This window comes from Leptosomus discolor, chromosome 16, assembly GCF_034619465.1.
Source record: "Leptosomus discolor isolate bLepDis1 chromosome 16, bLepDis1.hap2, whole genome shotgun sequence".
Taxonomy (NCBI): Eukaryota; Metazoa; Chordata; class Aves; order Leptosomiformes; family Leptosomidae; genus Leptosomus; species Leptosomus discolor.
In genome coordinates, this window is record NC_141406.1 from 14,901,162 (window position 1) to 14,909,707 (window position 8,546).

Sequence of the window (8,546 nt, forward strand, 5' to 3'; positions counted from 1 at the left end):
GCACTGTCTGTGTTGTCTGTGTTTGTCTGTTAAGCCAGAGATTGACCTTGTAGAGTTAAGGCATTTTAAAATAAGTTGCATGATGACACCATGAGAGCATATTCAGCCCAGTGAAACAAGTAACCCAGTGTGCAGGCTGTTACCGTACGGTAAGGTAACCCTCTTCCCCTTCTGCTGGGGGGGTGGAAGCTGTTGAGCCTTCTGGCTTTGTAGTAACGCCTTATGCTAGTGTAAGTGGCTACATTAAAGTCGTGTGAGGGAAGCAGTGCATGGAAGCGAGCTGTCCACTAAACTTGCCTTAGGTGGAAAGGGCAGCGTGGGCAGCGCGGCCAGCAGGCTGCTTCTGGGTCGTTTCAGCGGGCAGGAGTTAATGACTGTCCTACCTGAAGTGCCTTTCGGAGCTGCATTGAATTTGCTGTCCCCATTCGAGTAACTCAATCATGTCCATCTGAAACCACTTCAGATTGTTGTCCCTGAGACAAAGGCCTCTTCTAGAGGCTCTGGAACGAAGAGCTGCTGTGAAGCTGCCAGTGAATTGGGTTTCTTCACTTTATTTGCTCTGTCCAGTTACCTGGACCAGGCGCCCCCCTTGAAGCCGTTGGCAGCTGCATGTGTGCATTAATGGCAGAATCGGTCCCTCGGAGGGGGTGCCGGTGGTGTCTTGCCAACGTCTTTCCCCGTGTTTCTGGGGAAATTCTGTGACTTACGTGGTGTTAAGGAATTATTGCCATTTTCCTGCAGCAGGTGCAGGTGGTGAACGCTGCATTAAATTACTGTAGACAGGGGTGCAGGGCCAATGGAATTGCATTGCTGGCCTTACTGGTGAAATTATGCTAAAGCCTGGAATGTAACTAAAGCAGCTTTGTGAAGGTTAAGTGGGAGATTACATTACCTTTTCCTGAGAGTGCTTTGCAAAATCAAATATTTGAATACTTTGTTTGAACTGAGTGAAGGTGCTTCTTCAATGTTAAGCAGAATGTTGTTACTTTGCCTATTGTCCTTTTTGTCTTCTGAGGCTTTGGGTTTGTTTGGTTTTGTGGGTTGGGTTTTTTTTTTTTGGTTTAGTTTGGTTTATTTTGGAACTCTTGTCACCAGCATACCATAATACGTGTTTTAATGTCATAGCCTTATACTCTAGTCATAAATACTTTTGCCCTTTCTGGATCTAGTCATGATGAGAGAGAAATCTATTCATTCAGTCATGAGATACATTGCCTGCTTCCTCTCCTGTCCCTATTTACAGCTTCATCCTGCTGAACAGGGATCAGTTATAAGTGTTGGTGTTTGTGTAGAGCAATTGACAGCAATGAAATATTTGTCTAAAACTTTGTGCAGAGTCAGAAAAACTCTACGCTTCCTACGTTGTAGCAAGGTGGAATGCCTGTTTGGGGTTGGAGCTATTCTGCACCAAGCTGAAAAGTCAGGGGAGAAGTCAAGAGAAATGAGAGAAGGATCCTGATTGAATCTGAACTCCGTTATGAACTCAGTTAATGTGATGTGTCTTAAAAGATTGACCTGTATAAGCAGCAATCAGTTCCATGGCCAACACAAAGTTGCCTCTGATGACCTCCTTTGAGCTGTTTAGAACCTGCCGCTGTAGGATTTTATTTTTTTTTTTCCTGGAACCAGGAAATTCTTACTGCAGAATGTGTATTAATCCTGGGGAGCATATGGTGGGAGAATGTCAATGAGGGGGGAACAGAATCTGAAAGATTGTGAATAAATACTCCTCTCTTAACTGGAGCTTGAGGCCCTGCTGAGTACCAAAGGGGAGACCTTGCAAAAATGAGATCTGTCTGCCTTTCGTGCGCTGGCAAGAGAGGGATGATTCTTAAAGCGTTTTTTAAATTATTTTAAACAATGCCTGGGGTTTATGACAGATGAAGTGAGAGAGAGAAATGTCCTTTGGTTCAGGGGAGATAAGTGAATGTGGGTTTCATGTATTTCTAGTGAGTTTTTAGAGAATAAATTTTAGGCATTGAATTTACAAGCTTTTGCTGTATCAATAGAACGGAAAAGGGATGCAGTTCTGAAGTGTTCTGTTGTAGAAGACTTTATACCACAAGGGAAACTTTAACCCAACTCCTAAGGCACAATAATTTATGCCAGCATGAATTTGCTGCAGACTTCACTTACTGAATGTTTTCTAGCATACACTTTAATTTCAGCTAACTGTTGTTAGGACTGATTGGTTCTCCTATTAATCCTGACCAAACTTTACTTTTTCCTCTTAAGATATGTGTTTGAAACACAGTTAACTAGGATATGGCTAACGAAGATAAAACCTGTTTCCTTTTTTGTTGTAGGGATGGAAAAAGTCACAGCTGGTACTAGGATGTGTTGTCAGGTTTTGATTTTCTACCCGTAACTTCATTATTTCAAATTAATTCTTAATTTCTCCCTTTTAAATAGTGAAACGTAATTAATAATTTCAAGCCTGTTTATTTATGACATTATTGTGATTTTTTTTTTTTTTATTACAGTACTAAAGACTAATGAAAAAGGATCCTCTTACTAGGTGGAGTAGACCTTGGCATTTATTTTTTTTCCTGCAGTGTATGAAGTATTGTACCAGAGTATTAAATGAAATGTAATATTTTATTGAAAAATTTCTATCCTTTAAAAGGAATACGTTTAGGATGTCATCAATTTGATGTGAATCATGTAAATGTTGATAATGCGCTGTTTATTATACATCTAGTGTTTCAAAAGACTCACTTATTGCCTTTTGCCCACATACATTCTGTAGACCATTTACAGTTGTCAAAATGTGACATTAAAATAATAGTTCATGTATAGAATTATTGGTGGTTGTCCATTGTTTTCTGTGCTGGTATTTATGGGTCTTAGTTCAGCCGCTCTGCTGGCTGCATTGTGATTTTTTTTTTTTTTTTTTTTTTATTGCTGCGAAGCTATACTACCAGAAATAAAAGCATATCTGTAAACATCAGAACTTTGAAAAAAAGGGGAAAAAGAAATTAAAAAAAAAAAGAAAAAGGAAATAAAAATCATTTTCTTAAGATGGTTTGTCAGTTACTCTGTTCTCCACCTTGCAGTCAGGAAAGGTGACGTTGTACGGGCACTAATCTTCCCGTCTAGATCACAGTGTTTCCGAGCTGCACTGCTGAGCCCCCCGCGGGATGAGATGCTGTTGGAGAGCAGCTGGCCTTCCTGAGAGCCAGTGGAGCAAAACTCCCGTTAAGTGTGATGGAGGCGAGCTTTTATCCCTGTGTTCCTGCCATCCGCTGCCGGCCGGCTGCCCCGCGGGAGGGTCTCCGTGCTGTCCAGGTACTGCCTCCCCAGTCAGCCCTGGAGTCCTGCGCTTGTGTCCCTGCTGCCTTCTGCTTTTCTTTCCTGCTCCACCTCCCGATTATTGACCCTCCTTGTTTCTTTCCTGATTTTTATAACTTGGTGTGGAACTGCCTCAAAACCGAGATGAGGATTCGCCTCTTTTTTTTGGACAAGTATTAGTGTGTAAACCAGCACTTCTAATTGGAGAAAGGAAGGACAATCCTCTTCTTTCTCTGTCCGCATCACACTGAGCTGCAACCAGTTCTGGGGTGAGGGAGAAAGAAGCTGTTGCTCTCACTCCTGCTGCTCCTTCCAGATCTTTCATCTCTTGCACCATTTGTCTTTGGGGCTCTGCTGTTTCCTGAGAGCCTTTTATGCCAGCACCATGCGGTGGCTCAAAGGAGGGACTGGTGCTTTGAAAAGGAGCTGTGTTGCACCCCAGGCTCCTTTCTGCCAGCTGCTGCTACCATACTTCAAAAGCTATCAAAATTTCTGCCTCTCTGTAGCACTTGGAGCTAGACACTTCCAAAAATGGGATGTCCTACCTGTTCCCTAGGCTGGAGCAGAAGAGCGTACACGTGCCCCGAAGTGTCGCATATCAGTCTAATTTTAGGTCCACTAATACTGCTTTTTCTTTCTTACAGCTGCTGGAATGTTCCTGCTGGGCATGTCGTTGCTGTTACTGATTCCCAGAAAGGAGCCTGAGTGGCTTTGCTAACACATGAAGGGTTTTTAATTCAAGGAAAGGCTCCACGAAGCATTAGCTCTCCCCTCGGTCCAGCTTTCGGGGATGAGTGGTAAAAATGCAGCTGAGCCATCCTGCAACTTTTTAGGCGATAAATACTGCAGCGTTGTAACACGGACAACACGAGCGGTGCCCGTTGAACGCAGAGCAAATACCAGCTGAATTTGTAGTAAAACAAGCTTAATCTCAAGGCGATGGCAAAGCATAGAAATAATCTGCTGAAATGCCAGGAAGGAGGCAAAGCTCTGTGGTTGAGGCCTCTGCAGATTCCACGTACAAGCTGAATTCAAATGAGGACAGTAGCTATGTAGAGCAGCTTGGTTTTAAGGCGATTATCCTGCAGAGTAAGATTTTTTTGGTGGTTGTTGTTGTTATGAATGCGTCTAACAGTTTACTCCGTGTATTGCAATGGTTTTATAATCTGGTTTGGGGTTGGGGAAGGAGGGGGGGCTGGTCCAATCGGAGAGTTTTGACAAAGATTGAAAGCAATAGTGATACGGTGACACTTAGAGCACCTCCTGCTTTCGCCCAGGCTGCCGTGTTGCATTTTTGCTTGCCCCGTGTAGGTGAGTATGAACAGAATTTATTCTCCCAGCGCTCTCGGTGTTTGCACAAACCTAGATGATGGGATATAGCTCAAGGACAAGTTTATCTCCATCAAACCTTGGAACTTTGGCTGACTTCAGTACGAACTCCTATGCAGTCAGTGTCTAGGTTAGGTGAATTCTGAAACATGCCTCCTGTTACACGGGAAGGCGTGTGCGTCGTACTGCTCTTCTGATCCTGTGATGAGAAGAGCTGGATGGGTCAGGAGAAACGAAAGTGTCCTTCAATCAACCTATTTGCTGTTCCCAAAGAAAATGTTTCTTTTTCCCCAAGTCCATCTCTCCTGGCAGAGCTGGTGCATATCAGGTCCCGTTTTCAGGGTAGCAAGTCTGGTTTCACGTCCCTGTGTATTGCACCTGCTTGTGCTTTTTAAACCTTCACATGCTGGTCCCGCCGCTTGGGATCACCCTGGAGCCCATCGCATGGCGCTTGTGCTTCGTCTCTCAAATCTTCCTTTGCCTTGAGCTGAGGCCTGAGGCTCAAATGTGTATCTATTATTTTTTTTTTTTTCCTTTTTCTTTTGTAATGGTTGGGAAAGATACCTTCAAAGGATTCTTAATATGCTGATTGCTTCCTCTTTTCCCCACGGAGTACGACTCGGCATAACAATTCATAGATCAAAACGTTTGATTTGAGGGGAAAAAAAACCCCAACCCAGCTCTCCCAATGAATGCCTCCAAGCGTTGGAAGGGCTGCTCCATTTTCAGTGGGCATCATCTTGACAACTCACTGCTTTTTCTTGACTGTGCGCGGGTTTGCTCCTGATGGAGGAAAGATCTTTGGATTCTTATGCCGGTGCTTTTCTCATTTTCCTTATTTGTGTCATTGGATGTGAAATGGGAGGGGGAAGAACTACCTAGTCTCTCTTGTGCTGGAAATCAGGCTGGAAGATGCTGTGATTCCTTCTGGTCTTTTTATTTAATAGTCCTGTGTCTGAGCTTAGTTTATGGTTGGTTTTTCTGGCTGCAATCTTTAATTTTATAGCTCTGTGAAAGTCCCATGTATATTTACAACCATGAACGACAGCTAAAGAGATATAAAGCACCGTATAAGAAACAGGAGAGAGAAATAATACGTAAGTGGTGGCTTTCTCAAACTGCTTGATCTTGTTTTATCTTGTGCTTTTAAAGTTTCGTATTTGTAGAGCGGGTGAGTGCCCTTTCAAAGGAAGGGAAAGGCTCTGTCCTGGTGGCTGGGCTGCGGGTTTGCAGAGCAGGTTGAGGGCTGGCTGGTCAAAATGGATGGCACTCATGGTTTCAGATAAGTGCCTTCAGCTCCTGCCTGCCTGCAGCAACCCTGGCTTGGTCTGTGGCTATTTGGCCACCCTGGCCTTCTCGTGGGAATTGGCGTCTCTGTGCTTTGGGTATGGACGGGCACACGGACGCGTCCTCCTGCTGCTTCCCCGATGCTTCTGGCATCCTTTGACAGCAGCTGATTGTACTCGTAGCACTGCCCTAATTTAGCAAAGCAGAAAGCTGCTTTAATTGGGGTATTATTCTTGGTGAAGGCTCTTGTCCAAACGGCAAACCTCCCCGGCGCTTTGCAGCCGCGCGAGCTCGATGCTTCGCAAGTCTCTGCCCCAGCGGTGCCGAGATCTGAGTTCCGATGTTCACCCGTCTCGACTGCGGTGGTCGGCCTGTTGGGTCGGTGTGCGACCCGCTCCGCCCCCTTCAGTCTCCTCTTGTTGATCACTGATGTTGGCAGCGACTCGCCTTACTGTCAGTAACGGCCTCTCTGCACGGTGCAGTCCGGTCCCGTTCCTCGTGGCTCATGAGCTCGGGGAAAGGCGGCGCTTCCAGAGCGCCGATGCTGGATCGCTTCGTGCCGCTGTCCCCGCAGGTGTCCTGCACTGACCTCTGGGCAGCCTCCAGCCTTCTCGTTTCTGCGATACGGAGACCGCTGTTGTCCCCTAATAAAGAGGTCTGACTAAATACTGGATGAAATTTGAAATCAATCTCTAAGGGTTCTCCCACGAGGATCTGTCTGAAGGTTAACCTTTTGATTCATAGCGGCTCGTAATTGTACAAATGGTCAGTGGCTGCACTGAATTTCAATGAGCTTTGGTCCATTTCCCAGGCCTAGATCTGCATAGTAATATCAGTGTCTGGACAATCTGCTCCTAAAATTCAGTTGAATCAATCAAAAGGCTTTGAGTGGTGACTTCCATTGCAGAGATGTGTTCCTGCATAACCTGGAAAAGCAGTAGACTCAAGTTGCTCTTCCCAGGCACAGGTCACTGGATGGACTCAGTCCGGATTACGATGCTTTTATCAGAGGCATGGAAAAAATACGAAGCTGTCCTCCCAAATACTCGGTGCTTGGCCTTGAGGAAAACCAAAGGATAGAGCCAGCGTGTTGCTGCCACCCTACAGATCAAATGTGTCCTCAGGGTGGTTAGCTGTGACACTCAGTGCTCCGTCCTTCCCGAAGGAACAGCTGGGGTCGTGCTCCCTGTAGCTATGTCTTGCCCTTTGAGCATGAAGCTCAGTCTTAATGGTAATGCAGCTTGGGAAATGGAATTGGAGGTGGAGCCCTCCCCTTGCCTCATTTTTTGCTGTCCTTGCTTTCGTCACCATTGCTGTGCCTTAAGCTGTAGGACAAGAGGGTCACAGGAGGACTGATGTTAGGAGGGATCTCCCACCCAGGGCCTTGGAGCCTTTTTTCCCCCCCTCTATTTCATGAAAGATGTGGGAAGAAAGGCCGTGGTGGTGGTGGGATTCCTTCTGCAAGGCTTGTTCTCCTTTCTTCGGCCGGTCGCTGAGTGTTTCTGACGTGCAGCACGCTCGGTGCTCTGGCGCGGGGTCAGAAACGCCGGGGAGAGGCTTTGTTCCAGCCTGTGCTGCGAACGGGCTGGTTGCTGGTGCGTGAGAGCCCACGGGCTCTTGCATGTGAGTGCTCGTAGCTCGACTGCGGGAGCCGCTTTGTGCTTAACGCGTTCAGCTCCTCTGTGCTTTGGGGCAAAGGGGCCGAGTGGAACAGTTCGCTGGCGGGCGCCGGCGCTGCTGAGTTTTCACCCCTCGGAGATGTGGGGAGTAACAGAGCGTGCTGACTTGTCAGGTGTGTTGTGAACATAAACACTGTGGAGATCTCGGGCCTGTCGAGCGTGACCCCGGCGGGCACCACGAGTACCTGCCGTGGGACGGGTACGTACGGGTCACCTGGCTGGGTTGCCGACTCCGCTCCCCTGGAAGCCCCTTTGCCTGAGCGAGGAGGTAATTTCATACTCTGGTGCCTTCGGACCCCGGCGAGGGCTTGCTGTGCGCCCCAAGTGTCGCCCGCAGGCTTTCGGGGAGGCTGCGAGCAGCGTTTGCTCCAGCATCCCTGCGTTGCCGCAGCAGCACAGTCACCCCAGTCCTTTTACCTCGCAAAGTCTCGCTCTTGTGGGCTTTTGTGTTAATTGTTTGTGTATTTAACATGCAAATAAAAATATGTGCCTTTGCGTTTTCCATTCCTGAGCCTTGCTGCCCCCTTCCCTTTGGCTGGAGGCTGCGTTTCGCTCGTGCTGTCCCCGGCCTCTGGCAGTGATGCGCAGGAACAAAACGCGCCCCGCGTACCGTCGGGCTGGGGCTAATACGCGCTGTAGCTGTTTTATCTCTATTAATAGTTATTTCCTCACAGGATTTTTATGCTTCCGTGCACTTGGGGAAGGTTGCTTTCAAATTCTCTTCCTATCACTTCGCGATAAATGGTGTGTCAGTTCCAGGATAAATAGGCAGGATGGGAAAGGTGTTGCCATAGTAACAGAGGGATTTCAGTGATTGGTATCCATGGCGATTGTTGCTAAAATTCCGAGAGGTTTTAAAAATGCTTTATTTAAAACATAATGAGCGCGCGGCTGCCTACGGTGCCGGCGCGGTGGGGAGTGCGCGCGCGTGTGTGTACGCACACGTGCATGCACAGGCAC